The sequence below is a fragment of the Pelodiscus sinensis genome, chromosome 6, assembly GCF_049634645.1.
Source record: "Pelodiscus sinensis isolate JC-2024 chromosome 6, ASM4963464v1, whole genome shotgun sequence".
Lineage (NCBI taxonomy): Eukaryota > Metazoa > Chordata > Testudines > Trionychidae > Pelodiscus > Pelodiscus sinensis.
In genome coordinates, this window is record NC_134716.1 from 54,078,708 (window position 1) to 54,105,349 (window position 26,642).

A 26,642-nucleotide genomic window follows, 5' to 3' on the forward strand; every position below is an offset into this window, starting at 1 on the left:
GCGTAACTTCTTGTCAGACTAACACATAATTCATATTAATATAGAAGAAAAAAACTCACATCAGATTTAGAATAGAATGGCCTACCTTTTGCTCTACATTAAGATGATAAACCATTTATAACAATCACAGAATCCATAAACTGAATACTTAAAAAAAAAAAATCCACAATGGTAAGAGGCTGTTAGACAACACCCAAAAATGCATTCTACCACTATCAAAGAACACCCTTACAGAATTAATGCCATGTCCTACAATAATCCACACTGTCATATTAGGCCAGAATATTACACTTATAAGTTTTTTCGCTTTTCTATACTCCTTTCCTTTCACCTACATAGAATTTAACCACAATGGTTCTACAGGAAACTTTCAAATTCATATGAACAATGATTCTACCATTGTGACAGATCCTGTTACCAATCTGCCTGAGGCATCAGGTGATTGGGCTGAGGCCACAGGATCATTAGGGGAGGAGATGACGGAACACACCAAGTGTCTAAATTTTAAAGCTTTATTGATAAAACAATAAAATAACTGTAGAGAATGATGGGTGCTTCCCACATCACTCAGAGGAAGGAAGAAAGTTAGTTCCCAAAGCCCTAACCCACTTTCATACTCACACACACACTACCTGAGGTTCGCCAGGCCTGGGTGTAACGTAAGTGGAAAAGGGGGAAGGGTGGACGGGAGTTTGGTCTTGTGCGCACAGATCGTCCAGCGTCCACTGTGATCTCTTCGAATTGCTCCAGCTCTCAGGAGGGTTTTAAGTCCTGGGCTCCTTTGAGGGTGTTTCATTCCGCGACCTCTGTTCCTGGTGCTCTTTGTGACAGTCCAAACAGGCTAGCTCTGGTCTCCTGGACTTTCCCAAAACACACTGGCTAGACTCTATTGTACTCTTTGCTTTTGTCCGTGCTGGCCTTCACTTATCTTGCTTATTATGGGCTGGCTCTGCTCAACTGAATTTCATAGAATCAAACCATCACAGAATACTAGGACAGGAAGGAACCTCGAGAGGTCATCACGTCCAGTCCCTGCCCTCATGGCAGGACCAAATACTGTCTAGACCATCCTTGATAGAGATTTATCTAACCTACTCTTAAATATCTCCAGAGATGGGGATTCCACAACCTCCCTGGGCAATTTATTCCAGTGTTTGACTACCCTGACAGTTAGGACTTTTTCCTATTGTGCAACCTAAACATCCCTTGCTGCAGTTTAAGCCCATTGCTTCTTGTTCTATCCCCAGAGGCCAAGATGAACAAGTTTTCTCCCTCCTCCTTATAACACCCTATTAGATAGCTCAAAACTGCTATCATGTCCCCCCTCAATCTTCTCTTTTCTAAACTAAACAAACCCAATTCTTTCAGTCTTTCTTTGTAGGTCATGTTCTCTAGACCTTTAATCATACTCGTTCCTGTTCTCTGGACCCTCTCCAATTTCTCCACATCTTTTTTGAAATGCGATGCCCAGAACTGGACACAATACTCCAACTAAGGCATAACCAGCTGTAGCCAGACACAAACCCCATCTTATTTTTCCACGAACCCCATCTTGTTCCCCCCCCCCCCCCCAGAGAGCAAGAGAAAGGCAGTCAGCCTTTGATGCCCTGGGAACGCAGGTGGGCTGCCTGTGACTGACTCTACCATAAACAGAAACCAGACAGTAAATGGGCTAGCTGACGACCCGAGGCCTCACGTCGCCCTGATGGCTAGTACCAGTAATTGACACGCCTGCACTGTCCCAGAGAGGAATCTTCGCCCATCACATACCAGAGGTGCCCATTGTCTGCATTTTCCCAGGTGTAAATTATGCTTTGCACCCTTCGTGGGAAACTTGGTGTTCAAAGCCTTTTTTCCTAATTGGCCACTTGAGACCAGGAAGAAGCCTACATGACCCAAGGGGTATAAAAAGAGGTTCAGCAGCCCACCCCATTTGAGCTCCAATCATCTATACCTGCTGGCAGGTATTGATTGTCTCCCGAGGTCTGTGGGACGCCCAACCTCGCCCTACTTCTTCCCGAGGGATTGAGAGAAAGATGCTGGCCACGCCAAGTCTGGAACGCAGGGGTGAGAATATACCTGCTATGTGTCTATTTTGAATGCATTTAATAAGAGCTCAGAGAACCAAAAGGGTTTCATGGTACCTGTAAGTGCCTTATTAGTGTAATTTCTGTCCTGTCCTTTGTAGTGGCTGTGTTATCTGTAACACAGCAGTAGCATTTAACAACCAAGTTTACCCTGTAACAATAAAATAGTAACTGTTTAAGCTTTAACCTGACTCCTTCAGTTGCTGTAACAGAACCAAGCACAAGTAAAAGAACTGCAGCCGGTCATAAGGGACTCACTGCACTGACTGTCGGCTGTCACCAGCGCAGAGTAGAACGGAAGAACGACTTCTCGTGTCTTGCTCACAACACACCTGTTAATGCATCCCAGAATCATGTTTGCTTTCTCTGGAACAGCATCACACTGCTGACTCATATTCAGCTTGTGGTCCACTATAACCTCTAGATCTCTTTCTGCCATACTCCTTCCCAGACAGTCGCTTCCCATTCTGTATGTATGAAACTGATTGTTCCTTCCTAAGTGGAGCACTTTGCATTTGTCTTCATTAAACTTAATCCTATTTACCTCAAACCATTTCTCCAAGTCATTTTGAATTATTACCCTATCCTCCAGAGCAGTCACAACTCCTCCCAGCTTGGCATCATCTGCAAACTTAATAAGCATACTTTCTATACCAATATCTACATCGTTGATGAAGATATTGAACAGAGCCGGTCCCAAAACAGACCCCTGCGGAACCCCACTTGTTATGCCTTTCCAGCAGGATTGTGAACCATTAATAACTACTCTCTGAGTACGGTTATCCAGCCAGTTATGCACCCACCTTATAGTAGCCCCATCTAAGTTGTATTTACCTAGTTTAGTGATAAGAATATCATGCAAGACCATATCAAACGCCTTACTAAAGTCTAGGTATACCACGTCCTTTTTATAAATGGGCACTATATTTGCCCTCTTCCAATCTTCTGGAATCTCTCCTGTCTCCCATGATTTTCCAAAAGATAATAGCTAGAGGCTCAGATACCTCCTCTATCAACTCCTTCAGTATTCTAGGATGCATTTCATCAAGCCCTGGTGACTTGCAGGCATCTAACTTTACTAAGTGATTTTTGACTTGTACTTTTTTTATTTTACCTCCTAAAACTACCCCCTTCCCTCTAGCATTCACTATGTTAGGCATTACTACAGACTTCTCGGTGAAGACCATAACAAAAGTCATTGAGCATCTCTGCCATTTCCAAGTTTCCTGTTACTGTTTCTCCCTCCTCACTGACCAGTGGGCCCACCCTGTCCTTGGTCTTCCTCTTGCTTCTAATGTATTTATAAAAAGTCTTCTTGTTTCCCTTTATTCCCGTAGCTAGTTTGAGCTCATTCTGTGCCTTTGCCTTTCTAATCTTGCCCCTGCATTCCTGTGTTTGCCTATATTCATCCTTTGTAATTTGTCCTACTTCCCATTTTTTATATGACTCCTTTTTTATTTTTAGATCATGCAAGATCTCGTGGTTAAGCCAAGGCGGTCTTTTGCCGTATTTTCTATCTTTCCGACACATCGGAATAGCTTGCTTTTGGGCCCTTAATGTCCCTTTGAAAAACTGCCAACTCTCCTCAGTCCCGATTACCATGGGACCTTACCTATCAGCTCTCTGAGCTTACTAAAATCTGCTTCCCCGAAATCCATTGTCTCTATTTTTCTGTACTCCCTTCTACCCTTCCTTAGAATTGTGAACTTTGTGATTTCATGATCACTTTCACCCAAGCTGCCTTCCACTTTCAAATTCTCAACTAGTTCCTCCCTATTTGCTAAGAAAAAATCTAGAACAGCTTCCCCCCTAGTAGCTTTTTCAACCTTCTGAAATAAAAAGTTGTCTCCAATGCAGTCCAAGAACTTATTGGATAGTCTATGCCCCACTGTGTTATTTTCCCAACATATAGCTGGATAGTTGAAGTCCCGCATCACCACCAAATCTTGGACTTTGGATGATTTTGTTAGTTGTTTAAAAAAAGCCTCATCCACTTCTTCCACCTGGGTAGGTGGCCTGTAGTAGACTCCTAGCATGACATGACCTTTGTTTTTAATCCCTTTTAGCCTAACCCAGAGACTCTCAACACTTCCATCTCCTATGTCCATCTCCACCTCACTCCAAGTGTGTTCATTTTTAATATATAAAGGAACACCTTCTCCCTTTTTTCCCCTGTCTATCCTTCCTGAGCAAGCTGTACCCTTCCATACAAACATTCCAATCATGTGTATTATCCCACCAAGTTTCTGTGATGCCAACAATGTCATAATTGTCCTTATTAGCACTTCCAGTTCTTCCTGCTTATTTCCCATACTTCTCACATTTGTATATAGGCATCTAAGATCCTGATTTTCCCTTGCCTCCCAGTTTTGCCCTGACCCTCCTTTCTCTCTGTCATTGTAGCCCACACTCCCTCCCATTTGTCTTTCTTATGGCTGACAGATGGATTTCAGGTCCCCCTTTCCTGGCTGGCAGCCGAGAGTCAGATGTGTGCTGTGCCCTTGAGCTGGCTGAAACCAACATCTTATCTTCCGGCCTAGCAGAAGTTGAATTAACCAGTTCTCTGCTCTCTGTGCTTCCGCCCGCCCCATCCACCCCGCTTCCCCTTGGCCTCTGGCGACCTGCTAAGGAATCCTTCATTCATTGCACCACCACCCCTTTGGCCCTTCCCAAAATGCCCTGAGATGCTTGCAACAGTGTTAACAATATTCAATGCTGACCTGTCTCCCCAGGGGGATCCCTTGAGGGAGAGGGCCATTGAGGCGACACACCATATTTGCTCATTAACAGTATATAAAACTATGCCATTTGTACTCATGCCCCATATTTTATTTGTGGACCTCTTAGCAAGTTGATAGGACCAGATAAGACACTGTGCATGCAAAAACTCACCAAGCTCCAATTGCAGCAGATACAGTGCTCCCATAAATGAGGCAACTGCTGCAATTGGAGCTTGGTGAGTTTTTGCATGCACAGTGTCTTATCTGAGTATAGAATTATAATTTTCCTGAAGAGAAGGAGAAGAAAGGATGGAGAGAGTTGCTATAACAGTAAGTCTTCAGCAGCAGTCAAACATCAAGAATAACTAAATAAAATTTTCTGAATACATGTTGATAAAGTTTGTTGTTTTCTTTAAGATAAACATTCTGAAAGAGCAGAAGGAGCTCAGTTTAGCTCTCAGTTTCTAAAGTATTTGCACTTTTAAGGTATATTTATAATTTCAATAGTCAGTCTTGCTGTAATAAGCTCTATGAAATTCAGGGAGAAAATTAATGTTAATTGTAACTTTAAAAACAGAAAGAATCAAATAGAAGCATACCTATAGGAAGTACCAGCTAACTAATCTTGATTAAAATAAAGTAGCTACATTTTACTTGATGTATGCAAAAAGGGAATGTGAAGAATCTCTTTTAAAAACAACAGACTGCAAGTACTGTCAACAAGTGGAGGAATAAACTGGCACATCAGTAACATTCCTTCTATTTATAGTTTTTTATTTGTAAAGGAAGCAGATAACCAAACAAACAAGTGTTATAATTGTGTTTCTAGTGACTCATCTACAATACCTTGTGTTCTCTCTAAACCACAGTACACATTTTCAGACTCACAGAAATGTGTTACATACAAGTGAATATTACATTAACAATGTTAATGCTGAACACAATACCAAGGGCCTAGTCGCCTGGTAGACAAATTGTACATAACTGTACATGTAAGCCATAGTATCATAGGCTCATACAACTGCACATTCTCTAATGTGATACATGCCAGTAAGTGCCAGCAATGCCCCTTGCCATGCATCTTGGCCAACTGCACAGTCTCCACAACAAAGGATAGACAGACAAAACAGACATCAGAAATGGTAACACTCAAAACTGTAGTGAAACATTTTAACCTGCCCTGTCATTAAATCATGAATTAAAAGTAGCCATTCTTCTACAAAGGAATTTCACTAAACAATTAGGCTACGCCTACACTGGCAGTTTTGCTGGCAGTGACTATGCAAATGAGGCACAAATTAGCATATTGGCATACCTCATTTGCATAATTTATGTAAGGCATTTTTGCACAAAGGGCTTTTTCGGAAAAAAAAAGTAGCGTGGATGTTTTCTTTTTGCGCAAAACCCGCTTTTCCCGCCCAATTGATAAACCTTTTTGGGAGCATAATGATCTTGTGGGAAAAGGGGTTTTTGCACAAAAAGAAAACATCCGCAACTTTTTTCCCCACAAAAACCCTTTGAGCAAAATCACCACAAATTATGCAAATAAGGCACCATGATATGCTAATCGCTATCCTCATTTGCATACTCACTGCAGGCAAAACTGGTTGTGTAGACATAGCCTTATAGAGTGAGTCTGCAGAATTAGAATTCATCTTCAAATTTGACACTGTTACCCTGGGTTTGAATGAAGACACTAACTGGTTGGCACATTACAAGCTATTTCTCTTGCCTTTAACATCCACATTCTCACAAACTATGAATGGCACATATCCAGCCCACTTAAATTAGCCTCATTAACACATGTCCTAACAATGCAGGTACGTCTTTTGCTGTTTCACATCTTGGTTTGTTTTCCACTCCCAGACAGCAGTTGGGAACCTTTTTTGAGTTGGGGGCCACTTACCCACATTAAAAAAAAAAAATTCAAGGGCCGCACACAAGTGAAAAATAAATAAATAAAGTAAATAAACCAACCAACCCACACAAAACAAAAACAAAAAACACTCCTCATTGATGTGGCCCCACATTCCCCTCAAACACCAGTTTTTTGGGGGACAGCTTAGTAGACTTTGTGTGCTCCAATTCTGCACTATGGCAGCAGGAGGGGGGTCTGGAAAGCCAGTGCAGGTTACCCAATGAGGGCAGCGGAAGGGCTGAGTCCTCGAGGGCTGGATCTAGGCAAGCTGGGGGCTGCATCTGGCTCCCGGGCCTGAGGTTCCCCACCTCTGCTCTAAGATGTCACAGGACTACTCTTTTTTTTTTTTTAAGTTACAGACCAATATGGGCTCTACCCCTCTGAGATTTTTGTACATATTGTGAAACATTTAAAGAAAGAATATTTTTAATAGTTCAAATAATTGATACAAGTTTTCCCCAAAATAAAGCTAACCATAAGGACTAAGCAAATGGGAATCAGTACATCCAGCATAACAGGGATGAGCAATAATTTTTGCAGGGGAAGGGAGGGAGCTTTGTTTTTCCAAGTGGTCAAGGACTACACTTTTCTATTAAGGGGATGTGGGGCCCTCAATAGAGATCAGGTACAGAAAGGAACTTGGGGTAAAGGATTGAGGCGCAGGAAGGGGTTGTGACTTGAGGCAGGGGACAGGGGTGCAGGAGTGAATTCTGACGTGGGGCGGGATGCAGAAAAAGGGAGCACGAGGGGGTGCAGAGCATTTGGTTTGTGACCTGAGGCAGGCAGCTGGGGTGCAGGAGAGGGTCAGAATGCCAACCACAGGCTTAGGATGGGAGCCCAGAAGGACTCTGGAGGCAGGCTCCCTGTCTGTCATGCTCCACATGCTGCTTAAAGCGGCTGGCTGCTGGGGCCATGTACATCTTTGCATGGCACACAATGAGGGGAAAGGGGACTCTGAGCTGCTCATGCCCAAAAGTACCGCCCAGGCAGCTCCACTGGTTGGTTTCCAGAGATGCACAGGTTGACTCCAGCAACTGGATGCTTTAAATGGCATGCAAGCTGAGGCAGGAGGAAGCTTGCCTCCAGAGTCTCACTGGCCCACAGAACAGTGGCTATGGGCTGGATCCAAACCTGTAATGGGTCAAATTTTGCCTGCCTATAAACGACAGATGCTTTTTCACTCAGCCAATCATTTATTTTGAAGTAGCTTTAATAAGAAGACTCCATGTCCTAAGTAAGTACCTAAGTAAGTGCCTCACACCCTCAATGTAATTTGGCTACTTTGAGAATCTAGCGATGAATAGAAGTAAATACCCATGGGGCATATTCAGGTCAGAGTCCAATGAATTGTGTCTAAAGTGTGATGGATGGTGAAATATCATCCATACAGATGCAACGTGCACTGAGAAAATATATGAACTGATTAACTGAGTGTTATTCAAGTTTGCTGGGTCTAGTTCAGATAAGAATGAGTTAATATCTTTCAGACACTCGCTGTAGATAAGATGTACATTGTATATAGTTGCCTATCAGTTTTATTTACTTATTATGTAGTTTTCATCATTAGAAACAAATAAATTACTTTTTAAAATTTACTTCTCAGTAGACTGCAACAGTACTGACAGACTGCTCGCTTGCTTGGTAAATAAACATTTCTTTTAGTTAAGTTTTCCTGCTAATAATTCACTGAGTTAGTCACAACTCTAAAGTGAGAATAAGAGGAATGACTGAGTTTTCACAAAACCCTTTAAATGAGCACTAAGCTCAAGAAAAAGCACATCACTTATGTAAAAGATCAATAACACAACCTAAAGAAACTAAATGAGTAAATTATTTATATTGGCTAATTTCAGAAAGCTAGTTTCCCCAATTAATTTTCACTGAAGTAAGAGCTTTGGTCACCAGCAATGTACACATCAGAGTTCCATGCTTTTTCTGCTACATGCCCCAGAGCGGCAATAGACACTTCAGCTGTGTCAAAGCACCCAAAGAGCTTAGAACACATGTACTACTCTCCTAGGGTATGTTTACACTACAGCATTATTTCACAATATCTTATTTCAAAATAACACGTCTAGACACAAAATGTATTTCAAAATAGTGTTTTGCTATTTTGAAATAGAGCATCCACACTGATACGATGCTGATTCGCATTTAAGGCCGGCCGGAACCAGTTCTAGCAGGGCATCAGGTCAGGAGTTACCTTGTGTGGCTGCTGCCTGAGGTTAACTGAGACCTGTGCTTAAAGGGACATCCCCCTCCCCCCCAGACAACTGGTTCTAAGGTTTCCCTGCTTGCTTACCTACCTCGCTGAAGGACAGCAAAGCATTTTTTTCTCTGCGTGCTCTGGTTGCCCTCATTCAGGACATCACAGCACTCTGCAGCATGGAGCCAGAGCCACCCCTAGGCACTGTGGAGCTTCTCCTAGAAGTGTTGCTGCGAGCATGGCAGCATGTTTTACAGGCAGTAACAGTCTCCCTGGTGTGCCCCACTGGGGGCTTGTGCCTCATTCCTCCCTCACGTCCTTCTACTTACCCCTCCCTGACCTCCCTTTCCTGCTGTACAATAAAAGACACATGTTCATTACAATAAAGCCTCTTTATTGAACTAAACTGGGGTGGGGGGGAATGAAACTGAGGTGAGACTGGAGAAAGAAGGTGGGAGAGGGGAGCAGGGAGGATGGAAAAGGGGAGGGGGGAAACTGGGAGGAGGGAGCTGGCAGGGAGAAGCTCAGGGCTGGGTGTCTCGATGGCCCAACTGTCTCCTAGCACCGTGGGTGCGGGGGCCTCAGCATCCCTGGGGGTGTGGGGAGGGTAGGGAGGAAGAAGCAGGAGGGGGAGAAGGAGTGAGAGGAGGAGCGGTGGCTGGGGAGGCAGCAGGGTCTGGAGTAGCAGGAGGCAGCAAGCTCTACCCCAAGGTTGATGGCCACCTTGGGGGGCACAGACTGTCTTGCCCCCCAGGATGCGGTCCACAGCATCAAAATAGGGGAAGGGGTCTGGGTCTGCCCCTGGTTGGGAGCTGCCCCCTATGACTCTGGCATACACCTGCCATAGCTCCTTTATTTTCATGTGAACCTGCTCCTGGGTTCACATGTGGCCATTAGTGGCAAGGCTGGCAGCCATCCGCCTGTAGATGGTCACATTGCTCCATTTAGTGCGGAGATCATGGACACTGGAGGCATCCCCCCCCAAACCTGAATTAGGTCCCTTATCTCCACACTGGACCAGGCAGGCACCTGCCTTTCCCGGCCCCTGACGGGCTCCTGGGAGCTGGCAGACTGGCCCTGGGGAGCAGTGGAGGGCTGGCTGGCACTGGCTGCTTGGATTATGCTGGGGCCACTAGGTCAGGTGCAGCAACTGCTGCTATGGGCTGGCAGGCTTGGAGCTGGCACAGGAACGGAGCTGGCACAGGCACTGTGGCCAGAGTCCACCCCTTTAAGAGCTCCGGAGAGAGAGTTTTCTTGGTTGTGCCCACTTTGGCCACCAGGGCACCCTGGGAAGGGCTGAGGCCCCCCATTTCGAAATAAGGATCTATACAACGCTTATTTCGAAATAGCAATTTTGAAATTGGTTCTATTCCTCGTGGAATGAGGTTTACCAATTTCAAAATAAGCCCTCCGCTATTTCAATTTAATTTTGAAATAGTCGTTTGGCTGTGTAGACGCTGGTCAAGTTATTTCTAGATAACAGCTGTTATTTTGAAATAACTCTGCCGTGTAGACATACCACTAGCATACCTTATTTTTAGGATCAAGATTCCCATCTTGATTATAACAAATGTATAACCACAAATTAAAACTCATCCTATTTTCACTGCCCCATTACTTAACCCCCAAGAATTGACTTGATGCAAGTTGCGTTCAAGCACTCCAGGATTCATACCTTATTGCTCCTGATTTTCAAAGTGCAGTGGAGAACACAAAACAAGACATTACAAAAACAAGGAACATTTGCCTGGAAAGCAAAGCACAAGACACTTAGGGTGCATCTACACAGCAGGCCTTAACTCAAAATAATCTATGCAAATTGAGCTACATCAATTGCTCAATTGGTTATTTCAAAATAGGGAGCATCTACACAGCACTTATTTTGAAATAGAGCACTCTTCCTCCAATGATGGTTACAGGAGTTGGAGTAAGATGTCCTGCAGTTTGACAGTATTTTGACACTATTTCAAAATAACTGCCTGCTCTGCAGATACACAATAGCGCTAGTTACAGTAGACTTCCAATAATCCGGAACCTATGGGATTTAGGTGGTGCCGGATTATCAAATATGCCGGACTATCAGAAGGTACATATAAGCAGGTTATATATATACACTGTATACATTATATACTGTATATAAAGTGTTCTTAACCCTTTTTATTGTACATACTGATACAGTATACAATAATGTGTTCATTTTTTTAAGCCTTTTTTACCCTTTTTGCTCAGTTCAGCTGCTGCCGCTGTTACCTCGTGACTCTTTTTTTGCCGAAGCTCACTCACTAGGCTCTTGCCATTTTGATGCCGGACTATCAGGAGTGCCGGACTATTGGATGCTGGACTATTGGAGTTTTACTGTATTTTGAAACAGTGTTGAGTGTACATGTACCCTTAGGTAGTTCAAATTATGAAAGGCTTATAATGTAAACTGATTAGTTCTCTATTTCATTCAACGATATAAGATCAAGGGCTCATTGACCATAGCAGCATAACAATTTAGAACGAATGAAAAATAAAGTAGTATTACATAATGTCTGGTCCACCTTAAAGAATTTACTGATAAAGAAAACCATTAATTCAAATGCAACAGCTGAATTTTCCCCTACCCTTCCTTAAGGGCTGGATAATTTTACAACCATTGACAACTGTAACTGGACAAGCTAATTTAAGAGTTATCAAATTTCATGCTTCAGGACAAAAACTCTTTCAGTAACTAAAAATTTATTCCCCATTCCACTTCAATGCACAACTAGCTGGGCATGTATTTTGGAGAAGCATGAAGTCACTTCCCAATGAAGTATCAGATAATGGTCACTGCAGCTGTCAAACTAGAGAACATAAGTATAATATAATGTATGAAATTATGAAGAATTTGACCCTGTAAATCTTATTATCTGTATTATAGTTCACATTAAAGACAGTAGATTATTTTGGGAGCATATTTTACAATTAAAAGTAAACTCAATGCTATTTTAGTAGCAACTAAAGAGTGCATTTATCCTTCCTGGAGAACATCAAGAAAGACACAAATTGAGCAGTGAATCTGCAGGTTAATGAGGTATTGGATAGATTTTATCCACACACCCTTTCACTATTACATAATGGATTCAAACGAGAGTCAGACAAGCCATTGTAACTGGTTCTGGATTTTGTGTATAGCTTTTTTGAAGGCTTCTTTAAGAAGGAGGGAAAGGGGATTTTCAGGTTGCTCTTTTTTTAACAAGCTATTTTGCTCTAGTCTGTGACTTTGCAAATGTAGAAATGCCTAAGTACATCAGAACCATGGACTAAAATAAAATGATTATGCAGAAACGTGTCCTACAAAATTGTCAGTTATTACAACTAAAGTGCTTTTAAAAAGTGAAAAACCAGACAACTTATTACTGATACCTCAAAAAGAACATCTTTGAAATAGCACACCACTTCAGTAAAAGGCACAAATTAAATATGAACAAGAGTCAATTAAAATTAAATCACAGGAAATGCAATGCAGTTTCTATATTATTTGACAAGCAAAGATGAACATATTGTACAACAGCTTCATTATTTCGATCAATGGCTTTGATGTCACTTGCACTCAACAGCTGCTCCTAATATTATATTACAAGCAAAACAGGAAGTCATGCTCAACACATAATTAGTGCCCTATCAAAGTCAGTATCATGCAAAACGCGTCACGGACTGTGAAATCTGGTGTCCTCCCACGAAATCTGGCCTTGTGTATGCTTTTACCCTATACTATATAGATTTTATGGGTGAGACCAGCATTCCTCAAATTGGGGGTCCTGATCCAAAAGGATCACAAGGCTGTTTATGAGGGTCACAGTATTGCCATCCTTACTTCTGTGTCGTCTTCAGAGCTGGGCAACTGGAGAGCAGCGGCTGTAATGCTGGCTGGGTGCCCAGCTCTGAAAGCAGCAACAGTGAATAAGTAAGGGTGACAATACCATACCAACATCTCTTTTGCTTCCGTATTGCTGCTTTGAGCGCTGGACAGCCAAGGAGTGGCAGCTGCCAACTAAGGTCCCAACTCTGTAGGCAGCAGTACAGAAGCAATACCATCCTTACCTCTGTGCAGCTGCTAGCAGTAGCTCTGCCTTCAAAACTAAATTCCCCATCTAGCAGCTACCAGTCTCCAGATGCTCTGAAGACAGTGATACTGCTAACATCGGTGCAGAAGGGTAGCAGTGCTAAAACCCCTCCAAAATAAACTTGTAACCCTCACACGACTCATTTGTGGGTTAGGACCCAACAATTACAACACAGAAATTTCAGATTTAAATATCTGAAATTGTTACAGAATTGTTTTGTTACTTGTATAAAATGGTTTGTCTGTGCATAATTAGGAGTTAAGTATAATGAATCATCCTTGGTAATTGTCAAATGTCATCATATGTAAGGATAGAACTCTGTTATAGTTCTGTTTATTGTTGTTGTTTCAAATGTACATGAATATTCATGTGTGGTGAGCCGTTACCTATATGAATATTCATAGGTTGAGCAGTTGTTCATAAATATTAATGTGTTTGTCCAAGGGACCAATCGGTTTAAACTCATGTAAATTAGCATCCTCCACCAGCCAATCATTTTAAAGTTGAGTCCTCATACATATTCATAACCATAGCCTATAAAAGCTTGTGCAACGCACCCGTTGTGTTGCGTCGGGTGTAGGCTAGGTTAGCATAGTGTATGAGACCCCTAGTGGCTGGATCGAGCTGTCCCGAGCGTGACTGGTTTAGAATAAATGCATTAGATTAAGATAAAAGGATTGACCAGACAGAAGGTCTGAGTCTCCTATTGTAGGTTTAGTTTAGTTAGATTAGTGTTTCATCGTCGTGTCTGTTCGTCAGGCTCGCGTCGGTCCACACACATCGGCCATCGCCGAGACTGTTCGTCGGGAGCATCGAGTTTTAGATAGGGTTTTAATTTAGGTTAAGTGTAGAGTAGATTAGATAGAGTCTAGGTCAACCATCACCTGTTCCAGCTGCCTCCGAAGCGCAGGAAAAGGGCGAGGACTGTGCAGAAGGCCAGTCGTCGCACCTTACTGGCCGTTCCTCTCCGGAGACTCGGAAGAGTCAAACGATTGAGGTTGCCAGTGTCGGCGCCTTCTTCCAATGTGGGACTCCTCGTTGATCCTCTCCTGAGGCTTTTCATTAGCCGACGGATTGTAGGTCGCCAGCGACACTTCCATCGTCTCCACGCCATAGACTCTCTGGTAATTTTTATGTGTGTAGCTAATTCCTTTGCTTGTTTGATCTTTTACAATATAGTTTTGTGATTTTTAAACTTAAATTGTCTGTGGTAATTTCAAGCGCCACGTACCAATTAAAATCCAGAGAAAACCCAATGACAGACATGGGAGAGTGTCCGCACCTGTAATTTTCTTACAGGATAATTAGGCTAATTGGCAATCAACTAATGAATACCGTTACCACCACACGTGCCGGATAACAAAATAATGAATTTTACCCTTCTTAAAATCCTATGACCAAAAACGGACCGTGAATTTGGTAGGGCTCTACATATATTCATGAGGCCCTGTCTTAGTAGCTTATAACTTTGCAAATTTTAACTGCTTGGGCTGAAGTCTCCATACCATTTGACTGCTCCAGGCTTAATTATTAACTTTTGGGGTGGGCTGTTACTGAAACTAAAAAATTTCAGCCATTTCTCATAAATAATGAGAAAATGTATAGGTGAGCCTATCTTAAAAGTATTTGCAACCACTCTGCTAAGAAAGCTTCAATCCTTTGAGGCAGGGATTTAAAATTTGACAAGTCACATCACTCTGGTGTCAAGGATTTCCCTTTTGTCACCCTGGTGAAAATCTGCAAGAATTTGGCCATGTTGCAAGCCTCTTAATATATTTAAGTTCACACCTCACCACCAGAAGTTTGTTAGAATTTGGCAGCTATTTCTCTGCATATTTTATCTGCAGTGGATACTCTCCAACTCAGGAATGTTCAGATTCCAAAATTGCTCCTCTAGGCAACCAGAGTCTGTTGTGGCAATAGTCACAAGAATCAGAAGCAGGGACATGGTTTCCTGTACTCAGTGCTCTTCCTGCATTATTCCCACAGAAGAGGACAACCTACTGATTCTCTCCCGTTACTGTAAGAATTCCACCATTTGAACTGTGCTGGAGATAAGGGAGTTACTCACCTCGTGCAGTAACGAGTGTTCTTCGAGATGTGTGTCCCCGTGGGTGCTCCAGTGTAGGTGAAGGGTTGCCGTGAGCCGCAGATCGGAGCTTTGTATAGCAGTTTCCCCTGTTGAGCCACGCATGCCCAGGAGGCATCTCGAGCCCTTCCCGCCTCCTGAGGGGCGTGACTCAATCCCCTCCCTTTCAGTTCCTCGTCTCCGCCCGAGAATTTTGACTCGGAGCAGAGGGGAGGTAGGGAGGGTCGTGGACCACCCACGAGGGCACACATCTCGAAGAACACTCGTTACTGCACAAGGTGAGTAACTGCCTTTTCTTCTTCTTCGAGTAGTGTCCCCGTGGGTGCTCCACTGTAGGTGACTACAAAGCAGTATTCAATGTAAGGCTGGAGGGAGCCGGAGTCATTGTTTAGCAGTGGTCGAGAGTACTGCTGTGGCAACTGCTGAATCACTCTTGAGTTGTGGAAGGATAGCGTAGTGTTTAGCAAAAGTATGTTCTGAAGACCATGTTGTTGCCCAGTAAATGTCTCTTAAGGGGACATTGCCCAGAAAGGCTGTAGAAGCAGCCGTGGCTCGAGTAGAATGCGCTTGTGGTGGGCGTTGTAGCGGTCTATTGCCCAGAGTGTGGCATTTGATTATACATGTTGATATCCACTTTGAGATTCGTTGCGATGATACTGGTGTCCCTTTGGATCGTTCAGCAATGGAGATAAGTCTTTCAGATTTATGAAATGGTTTTGTTCTTTCTAGGAAGAAGGCCAGAGCCCTCTGGATGTCCAGAGTGTGCAGGCTGGCGTCTGTCTGCGAAGAATGCAGTTTTGGGAAAAAGGTAGGTAATACAATCGGTTTGTTGAGATGGAATTCTGTACAGACCTTTGGCAAAAATGTGGGATGGGGTCTCAGTATGACCCTATCCTTTGTGAAAACTGTGTAAGGAGGTTCTGACATTAATGCTCCGAGTTCGCTCACCCTCCTGACGGAGGTAATGGCTAAGAGGAAACAGACTTTCATAAAAAGGAAGGGAAGTGGTACTGTTGCCAGTGGGTTAAAGGGAGGTCTGGTGAGGCAGTTCAAAACAAGATTTAGGTCCCACAAAGGGGGTGGGGCCTTATGTGGTGGGTACACATTCTGGAGTCCCTTGAGGAATCTCTTTGTAATAGGATGGTTAAAAATGGAGAAGCCGTCTACTGAGGTATGAAATGCTGCTATTGCAGAGAGGTGTACTCTTAGAGAGGAGATTGACAGTCCTGATGCTTTAAGGTCCAGAATGTAGTCTAGGATGGTATTTAGTGGTGAGGCACAGGGCTCCACTTTGGCTCGCTGACACCAGTGACAGAAACGTGTCCATTTCTGTTGGTAAGTTTTCCGAGTAGACTGTATCCTGCTATGGAGGAGGAGGTCTTTTACTCGCTGGGAGCAGCGCTCTTCTACCTCCGAGAACCAGAGCGAAGCCATGCGTGAAGATGCAGGGTATTGAGTTGTGGATGCAGTATCCTGCCGTCGTCCTGAGATAGTAGGTCTATCCGGTATGGTAGTGGGTGGGGGGGCTGGACTGCTAGCCTGTGAAGGTATGGGTACCAGGTTTGGCGAGACCATGATGGCGCAATCAGGATGACTAGGGCTTTGTCTCTCAGGATCTTGCGCAGAACTCTTGGGATGAGGGGTATGGGAGGAAAGGCCTAGTATAGGAGGGCTGTCCATTTGATTAGGAAGGCATCCCCAAGAGAGCGTTTGCCAAGTCCCGCACGTGAGCAGAATTGGGGACATTTGGTGTTCTGGGTAGAAGCAAAGAGGTCTATCAATGGCCATCCCCACTGGTGGAAAATTGAGTTCGCCACCTCCATATGTAACCCCCATTCGTGGTGTGCGGTGAAGTTTCGGCTGAGGGAGTCCACTTTGGTATTGTTCACTCCGGGCAGGTAGGATGCTATAAGGGTGACTTGGTTGTGGATGCACGCGTTCCACAGACGAATAGCCTCCACGCATAAAGAACGGGAGCGGGCTCCACCGTCTGTTTACGTAGAACATCGCGCAGATGTTGTCCGTTAGGATGCGGACTGTGTGATTGGCGATGTTGAAGGCAAAGTGTGCACAGGCATTTCTTACTGTCCTCAATTCAAGGAGATTGATATGGAAGAGTGTCTCGTTTGGGGACCACCTGCCTTGAACTTCGTGACCGTCCATATGTGCCCCCCAGCCGAGCAGGGAAGCATCTGTGGTGATTTGAATAGTGGGTTCGATTTGTTGGAACGGAACCCCCACCAGAAGATTGTTTGGCACTGTCCACAATCGTAAGGATGCGAGCACGTCTGGTGGGATAGTAACCATTTTGTTTCGAGGGTGTCGTGATGGGATATAAATGGTTGCAATCCAGAGCTGAAAACATCGAAAGTGCAGACAAGCATGGTGGACTACGTAGGTGGTGGAAGCCATGTGTCCCATTAGTCGGAGGCATGTAAGTACTGTGGTGGTAGGAACTGTGAGCATCCCTTTTATAATTTCTTGCATGGTTGCAAAGCGTTGCTGAGGTAGGTATACCCGGGCTGTAACTGAGTCCAGGCGTGCGCCAATGAACTCTATCTCTTGAACCGGGTGCAGAATTGATTTGTCTTGGTTGATTAGAAGGCCTAAACAACTGAGGAGGGCCGTGGTCGTATGTATCAGAGGCGGTTTCGGCGTATGAGGATCCCTTTAGAAGGCCGTCATCTAGATAGGGAAATATGATGACGTTCTGCCGTCTGAGATACGCAGTTACGACCGCCAGTACCTTTGAAAATACCCTCCGAGCTGATGAGAGACCGAAGGGAAGAACCTTGTACTGGAAATGGTCCAGTCCCAATGTGAAGCGTAGGTAGCATCTGTGGGAGGGGTGGATGGTTACATGGAAATAGGCATCTTGGAGGTCGAGGGCTGCGAACCAGACCCCTCGATCTAGCGCAGGAATGATAGCGGAAAGAGTGACCATCTTGAAACGTTGTCTCTTGAGAAATTTGTTCAGTTTCCAGAGATCCAATATAGGTCTCCAACGCCCTGTTCTTTTCTCGGTCAGGAAATAGTTCGAGTAAAACCCTCTCCCGTGGAACTCTCGGGGTACCCTTTCTATAGCCCCAATGACAAGGAGCCGATTGACTTCTTGTTTCAGAAGGGTTTCGTGAGAGTGGTCCCTGAAAAGGGACGGGGTAGGGGGAAGGTTAGGGGGGATAGAAATAAAAGGGATGGTATAGCCCCCTCGAATTATCTCTAGGACCCAGCGGTCCGATGTTATGGATTCCCACTGTGGGAGGAAGGCGCGCAAACAGTGGTTGAATAGATAGCCATGTTGAGGTGCGAGATCGAACGGGAGGTCTTGCAGACCCTCGACCAAATGTTCAAATTTGCTTAGATGGTTGGTTAGCCAGCGGGCGGGCTTGGTTGGGTCGCCTTCTGGGACCTCGCTGTCTTGGTCTGTTGTCTTCATAGGGCCTCTGTGGTCGATTGTATTGTCCATACCGATATCGATTATATGAATTATATGGGATGTATCGCCTGCGTTTATAGGGTGGCGTGCACATACCTAGCGTGCGAAGTGTGGACTTAGAATTTTTGCTGTTGTGGAGCATTTCATCCGTAGTGGCTGCAAATAGCTTTTGTTTATCAAATGGCAAGCCCTCCACTTTGGGCTGGAGTTCGCAGGGAACTCCAGATGACTGGAGCCAAGAAGCTCTACGCATCACCACCGCTGTAGCTGTAACTCAGGCTGCAGTGTCAGCTACATCCGTTGCCATTTGGAGAGCGGCCCGGGCGATCATATGGCCCTCATGAACTATTGATTTTAAGATGGGTCTTTTGGAGTCGGGGAGATGCATCATCATTAGTTCTCCCAGTTTTGAGTAGTTGTCAAAGTTGTGATTTGCTAAGAGAGTAGAGTAATTTGATATTCTGAGTTGTAGGGTTGAAGAGGAGTAAACTTTCTTGCCAAATGAGTCCAACTTTTTGTGGTCCTTGTCTGCATTGCCCGTCCTATACTGTGGAAGCTTCGCTCGTTGTTGTGCTCAGTCCACGACTAGTGAGTTAGGTTGTGGGTGAGTGAAGAGAAAGTCCTTGTCTTTTGAGGGGACAAAGTACTTTCTGTCAATGTTCCTGTTAGTTGGTTGGATGGATGCAGGCATCTTCCACAGATCTTCTGAGGTCTTCTCTATGGGTAGGGCCATCTTGCCCTGTAGTTAAAGAATCTACATCCAACACAATTGGTATTGTTTCTTCTGCACCTCTTGCAGGGAGACATTCTGGCTTGTCGCTACTCTCTTGAATAGTTCTTGGAACTGTTTTAGATCATCAATCGTTCCAGTGTCTGAAGGTACTACGGCGTCCTCTGGTTGCGCATCAAGGGCATCCAAGTGTGTTACGTTAACTGACTGAGTATCTGAGTCATTGTCTGAGATTTGTCCCACCTCGTCCTCCAAAAAACTTGCTGGAGGTAGGGGTTGTGGCCGAAGCAAACTTCTCCGGGATGCAGTGGAACGAGGTGGGGAGCGTTGTCCATATGGCTTCCAGTGTTCCCACGGTCCCCATTGCGGTGGATAAGGTGGAGGTGGGTAAGGCCAGTATGCGTGCCATGGGCCATGTTGTGGCAGAGCCCTATAATGGTGGGAGCGAGCCTTCCCAGGTGATGGATGTCGTGAGGAATAGACCGTGTGGTGGTCATCATCAGGAAGGGGAGCGTCGTGAAGAGACAACGGTGATATCGACCTGGGAGGGGATTCCCTGGATGGAGACCCCTCAGGAGAGTAAGAAGTAGAGGGCAGGCACAGATAATGATGCCTGCTGTAAGGATCAATCTCTTGTTGGGGCTGATCCCTAGGAGCCACATCTGGCTGCTTGTCTGGCTGTGGGAGGACCAGCGGAGCATCAGTTGGTGTCAGTGGCTTCGGAGGCTGCCCATCCTTTTGCTGCGGTGCCGTGACTTGAAGAGGCACCGCAGCTTTAAGCCGTGGTGTAGCTTTCGGCACCACAGAGGCTTGAAGCGGCACTGGGGCTGGAAGCAGTGCCGCGCTCTGAAGCGGCACTGCGGTTTGAAGTGGCGCCGGCTTTTCATGCCGTGCCGGCTGCTTAGAGCTCTCCTGGGGCCGCTCAGCTGTTGAGCGCCCCGATACCAGCACGGAGTGAGAGGATCGCCCCAAAGCCTTAGTGGCAAGGGACTTCCCAGCCTGGTGTGCCTCTCCTCTGTGTTTGGGAGAGGAAGAGGCTGGAAGAGAGCGGGATGGAGAGGGTCTCGCTCTCGGGACATTTCTGGAAGGCGGCGGAGGCTGTTGCCACGGTGCAGATTGTTCTCCCGCAGGCTGTAGAGCTTTTTCAAATAAAATCATCCTGAGGCGGAGCTCACGGTCTTTTCTGGCTCTCGCCGTCAGGGAATTGCAGTGGGTCTCCCCCAAACACAGTATGTAGTCCAAGTGGCCATCTGAAGCCGGCATTGGGTCCCGGCATTGACCGCACTTTTTAAAACCTGAGGAGCCGGACATTGCGGGCTCTCTCCCTCTTGAAATTATTATATTTATCTTCTACATTGTTATAGTTTGTGGTTTTGCCGCTTCTTTTTTCTTTTTCTTTTTTTAAAGTCTTTATGTGTTTCTTGTTTTGACAGGCGGGAGAAAGCCGGTTCACCGGAGTCCCAGTCTGAGGTAAGTTCAAGCCCCCTGAGGGGGGATTTAATTAAGTCTATTTTTCCTATTTCTAGTTTGTTTGGTTTTTTAAATAAAGAAACAAGGAAAGAGTAACTAGGATAAACAGGGGAAGCTAACTATGTCTAAATAACTAAGGGGAAAGTAGTCAGTCTGACAGGGAGCTCCTGGCTGCTCCGTCCGCTGACGAGGGCGGTTAAAGAGGAACTAAAAGGGAGGGGGTTGAGTCACGTTCCTTAGGAGGCGGGAAGGGCTCGAGACGCCTCCTGGGCATGCGTGGCTCAACAGGGGAAACTGCTATACAAAGCTCTGATCTGCGGCTCAGAGCGACCCTTCGCCTACAGTGGAGCACCCACGGGGACACTACTCGAAGAAGAACCAGAAGTTCTAACCTTGCTGTTGAACTAGGCAGAAGTCACTATGGCATGGTCTACACTTAGTTTAGATTGAATGTAGCTGCATAAGGTCAATTTTCTAAAGAGACAGTCCACACTACCAAGGCCATTCCTTTAAAGGCCATTGAAGTTGATGTTAGTACTCCTGCTTTTCAGGAGAGGCAACACACAATTCAAAATGGCAGGGTTGAGTTCATGGTAGCATAGACCCAGAGTAGACAAAAATAAAGGTTCTTGGCCTCTGGACAGCATCCCATAGTGCCCCTCTCTGGCCAGAACTTGTGTGTCTACTGCTCTCCAGGAGAACAGGAAAAGCCACAGGAAATTCTGAATTTCATTCCCCATGTGGCCAGCGTTGATAGCATCTCTGAGCTAGTAGCACACGTGGCCATGACTTCAAGTCCAATGTCTTGAAGCTCCAGTTTCCAGAGGCACAAAAGAATGCCAGCACGGAGTGTGCAGAAGATCTTGGACCTTTTCAAGGAGTAGAGAGAGTAATTCATTATCTCAGAGCTCTAAACATCAAAAGAAATGCTTTTATCTAAGCAAAGATAGCAAAGTGGTGGAGAAATGATATTCCAGGAATACCCAGCAGTGCAGAGTTAAAATAAAAAAGCTAAGGCAGTTGTACCACAAGACAAAGGAGGCAAATGAATGAACTGGCACATCGCCACAAACATACCACTTCTACAACCAAGATATGTCTGGCATCAGCATGAAGGAAGAGGACGACAAGGAGAATTAGCTCTCACCACTCATCAGATGGCCATAATTTTTTTGGAGCCAATCCCCTCCTCTCAGGATGTCTCACAGTTGAGCACTGATCCGGGGAGGGTGCAATTTTTTTTACTTCAGGTTGGACCTCTCTAGTCCGGCACCCTCTGGACCTGACCAGTCCCGAAGAAGGGAATTTGCTGGACCAGAGGCAGTCTGGGGAACCAGAAGCAAGGGACCACTTTCCCTTTCTGCTACCATCTCTCCAGCCCCGGCTGAGCTGCCTTAGTTGCCACATCTCCAGCCCTGCCACACTACCGGGGCTCCGGCACTGGCCCCAACCCTACTAGGCCCCAAGCCACCAGCCCTCTTGCAACTGGGGCTCCCAGCCAGGACTCCCTGGTCCAGTAGCATCCAGGGTTCTGCTCGACCACGGATGTTGCCTGATGAGAAGTCCCAGTTTTGGGAGGTGCAAGCTATACAAACCGATTACAGCAATTGGGTGTGATGTGTGGTGTTCTGCCTACACAGCACGAGGGGCTCAGAATAGCTTGTTAACGTGTGGAGATCGAGAGGGAATTCTCCATGAAGCACACAGCAGGTTGCCACCATGAAGGGAATATTGAGTTTGCTGAGAACTAACCTAGTCAGACTCAAACCTACGCTTTAAACACCCAAAAGCCCATTCAACAACAATTCTGCACTTGGCTCAGCCTGCAGTTGAATTTTTCCTTACTGGGGTCCAGGCTACCCATGCACAGCTTCAGGAGACACGGAAGTAAGGGTTAGGCTGGGTCACCAAGGATCATTCTTGGCATTTCCACCTCTCCAATTCTAAATTTCCAGTCAGGAAATAGTTCCAGTGTGCATCTTTTTAAAGAGGCAAAAGTTCCTAATGATTGACTTGACATATGCACATTTCCCAACCCTCCCATGATGAGTCAGCCCTTGTGATCCACCAACACCTGTAGCACCAGTACCTCTGTCCATTTATGTATTCTCTGGCGAAGTGGTCAGGCCAAGATGGGGGATGTCCATTCCGTCTATCGCTCCATCGCCATTAGGGAAGCCCATTTCATCAAAGCCATCCACTATGAAATCCACATTTCTCGGTCACTACTATCTATAGCAGAATAATATTGATTGCCTTGGCTACTTACGTAACAACCCACACTGCAGATTTTCCTCCAAATTGATTCCCAACTGAACAGTAGCTATCTGGCATTGCAAGCTTCCACAGGGCAATTACCACGTGCTTTTCCACTGTCAGAGCAGGTTTCATTAAAGTGTCCCTGAGCTTCAGGGCAGGGGAAAGCCATTTGCAAAGCTCCAACGAAGTGGCCTTGTGTGATCAGTTTGGCAACCACTGCTGATCATCCCTACGCAGTCCCACCAATCTGCGCTTATCTAACAGCACCAGAATTGGGATTTCACTGTTTCTGGACGATCAAATGCTGGCTGCATTTCCAATTTGCTCATCCCAAGGGCTTATCTATACAGCATGCCCATGGCATACTAAGACAGAGAAGATTCCTCCTTGTCCTCTTCCTGGTGGAGACACATGCTTATGCACTTGAAATACTGCACCATTAGGAGCATCAAGGTACATACTATCATCAAGATGGTTTGATGCAAAATAGTATCCACGGCTGGAGGGCCATGCTCGCACTGCTATGGCATCTGCGTGGGTAGCCGGGGCAAATAGGGAGAAAAAAATACTATTTCCTGTTGATCTCATGCAAGAGAGGAGGGAGTAGATGAGAGGATTATGGGACACCGACAACTTGAATGCATAACCACCCGCTGGATAGTTTTGGTCCCAGTTTGGTTTATGCACCAGCAGCATAACCCAAAAACTCTAAGCTACCCACAATGCATTGCTCTCAAAGTTGATGGCAGTCTCCCTAATGGGGATGCGTTACTTCAAATTACATTTAATTCTTGCACACAGTGGAGACATGGACCTTCAACTTTGCATAATCAGGTGACCAGAAATCGGCCTTAATAGATTTGACCTTTTCTCGTAGTATATTTATGGACTATGACTCTACACCAGAGAGTCTCAGACTCCCAGCCTACAGGTCATCTCTGGCAGGAGCGATTGCTCTGTCCAGCTCAGGAATCCCAGCAGGCTGGGTGTTGGGGCTATCTGCTAATGGTCCCCAAGCCCCACCCTTTCCTATCATCAACCTCCCTCTCTTCACCATGGCACCTCATCCTGGAAATACAGTTTTAGGGATCACTTGGGGCATGGGGGGAAGGATGCATTGGCCATAGTGGCAAGAGCCATGGGAAAGTGGAGAAAGTGCAATTTCCCAGTGCACTCTGCATCCCCATGATTGCTGCCACTACAGGGCAGCGTTGAAGGGTGTACAGCGTCAGGGTCTAGCAGCAATCCTGAAAGCCACATCCTCGAGGGTGGGGTGCCATGGGGAGGGCAGGAGTTTTGAGACCCATAATTTACAAGATGGAACTTCTGTTCAGTTTGCTTTTTCTAAGGAAATTATATACAAAAACTATATTAAAAGATTAAGGTCACAGAAATCAAACAGTCAAATGTTAAGAAATGCCAGAATTAAAAATGGTCCAACCTTAATTCAGAGCGATTATTAGTTTAATTAAATGATCAAACTACTCCCCCCCCCCCCACAGGACTCCTGCCTCATTTGGTGACCAGAATGGAAAGAACAAAGTTACACACTTAGGGCAGGTCTACACTAGGAAATTATTTTGAAGTAACTTCTTTTGAAATAATAACTCCCCAAAAATAACTATTTCGAAATAGTGTGTCCATACTACAGGAAAGCCCCAAAATTAGTCCAAGGCTCCCTTAATGTAGACACTACATTAACATAAGAGCCCCAAGAAGCACTGGGGAATAATTACTTTGAATGACTCTGGGGAGTAGTTATTTCAAAATAGCAGCAATGGAACAAGCACACTACCACCACTATTTTGAAATAACTATTTCAAAATAAGCATTATTCCTCGTGGACAGCAGGAGTAGTTATTTCAAAATAACCAGCCCCTTATTTTAAAACAGGCCTAGTAGCATGGCTACTCTGCTTGTTATTTCAAGAAAAGGGGAGTTACTTTGAAGTAACTCCCTAGTTCAGATCAGGGCTTAGGGACCAAAGAATTTTTGCTATAGCTAGAGTTGTATCAGTCAGAAACAATAGCTGGATAAAGACACTGATATATATTGGTTACAAGCACAATAAGGCCATTGTTGTGATGTAGCCTTCAAAAACACTAACCTACTCCTAGGAATGATCAGGCAAGGTATTTCCAGCAGAGGTAAGAAAGTGTTAGTAGTACTACACCAGGCAATGGTGAGACCTTCTCTGTAATGCTTTGTGCAGTCCTTGTCTCATATTTAAGGAAGATGAATTCGAACTGGAAAAGGTGCAAACCAAAGGTACTACGATGATCAGAAGAATGGAGAACCTACCTTCACAGAAGAGACTTAAGGAGCTTAGCTTGTTTAGCCTAATAAAAGAAAGTATATGGGGGAAAGAGGAAGTTACTCACTTTGTGCAGTAACAACGGTTCTTTGAGGTGTGTATCCCCATGAGTACGCCACTGTAGGTGACGGGATCGTCCTGGTGCTGCAGATTGGAGATTCATCAGCCGTGGTTTAGCCAGACCACACATGTGCGGCAGCAGCATGTGCCTTTTGTGCCGCTTCTGAGTGCGTGAGCGATCCAGCTCCTACCAGTTCCTCTTAAAAAGGTAATTATGAAAGAAATAAAGAGAAGACTGCAAGTAGGGAGGAGAGCGGGTCGTGGAGCACCCACAGGGACACACATCTTGAAGAACCGTCGTTACTGCACAAGGTGAGTAACTTCATCTTTTTCTTTGGGTAGTGTCCCCATGGATGCACCACTGTAGGTGAGTATCTAGCCGTTGTCTAACCTTCGGAGGAGAGCTGGAACAGGATCTTTGTGCTGTAGAGAGCACCACTGATGCTACTGTTGCGTCACAAACAATGGTGTCGATTGCATAGTGCTTTGCAAATGTCATATCATAAGACCATATTGCCACTCTTCAAATACCTTGCAGCTAAACATCTCGAAGGAAGGCCATGGTTGTGGCTGTCACTCTGGTGGAATGTGCATGTACGGAAGTAGATAATGGTTTTGGAACAAAGAATAGCAGGGTGCAATGCATCTGACAATTATTTTAGAACTACGTTGCGATGAGAGAGAACATCCTTTGGATCATTCATCCAAGCACAATAGGAGGTGTTGCGACTGTCAGAGAGATTGAGTTCTTTCCAAGTTGAATGCCAAGGCTCTTCTGATATCTAGTGTATGTGGTCGAGCTTTAAGAGGTTATGCATGTGGTTTGGGATAGAAGGTAGGAAGAATTATTGGTTCACTGATATGAAATTCTGAGTTCACTTTCGGTAGGAATTTGGGGTGTGGACGTAGCACCACTCCTTGATCAGTAAATAAAGTGTAGAGCAGATCAGCTGAAAGGGCTTTGAGTTCACCTACCCGGCGTGCTGCAATAATAGCTAGAAGAAAGATTACTTTCATGGTAAGTATGGAGAATTCACATGTGGCTATGTAAGAGTATCCAGGACTAACTACAGGTCCAGGGGCCAGAGGCATTCTGTGACTAGGGTAGAAATTTGTGAGTCCTTTCAGAAATCTTTTGGTTATAGGGTGGGCGAATACTGAATAACATTCTACTATTTGTCTGAAGGCAGCTACCCCCAACAGGCGAACTCCTCTTGTCATTGGTACCGTTAGACCGGAGCATTGAAGATGCAGGCAGTAAT

At 45.1% G+C, this 26,642-nt stretch overlaps 1 protein-coding gene across 9 annotated transcripts in view; it reads right to left on the bottom strand.

Moving 5' to 3' along the window:
• The window catches only part of CSNK1G3 (casein kinase 1 gamma 3), a 146,421-nt gene that overhangs the window by 68,262 nt on the left and 51,517 nt on the right, over positions 1 to 26,642 (bottom strand). The window lies entirely within an intron of this gene.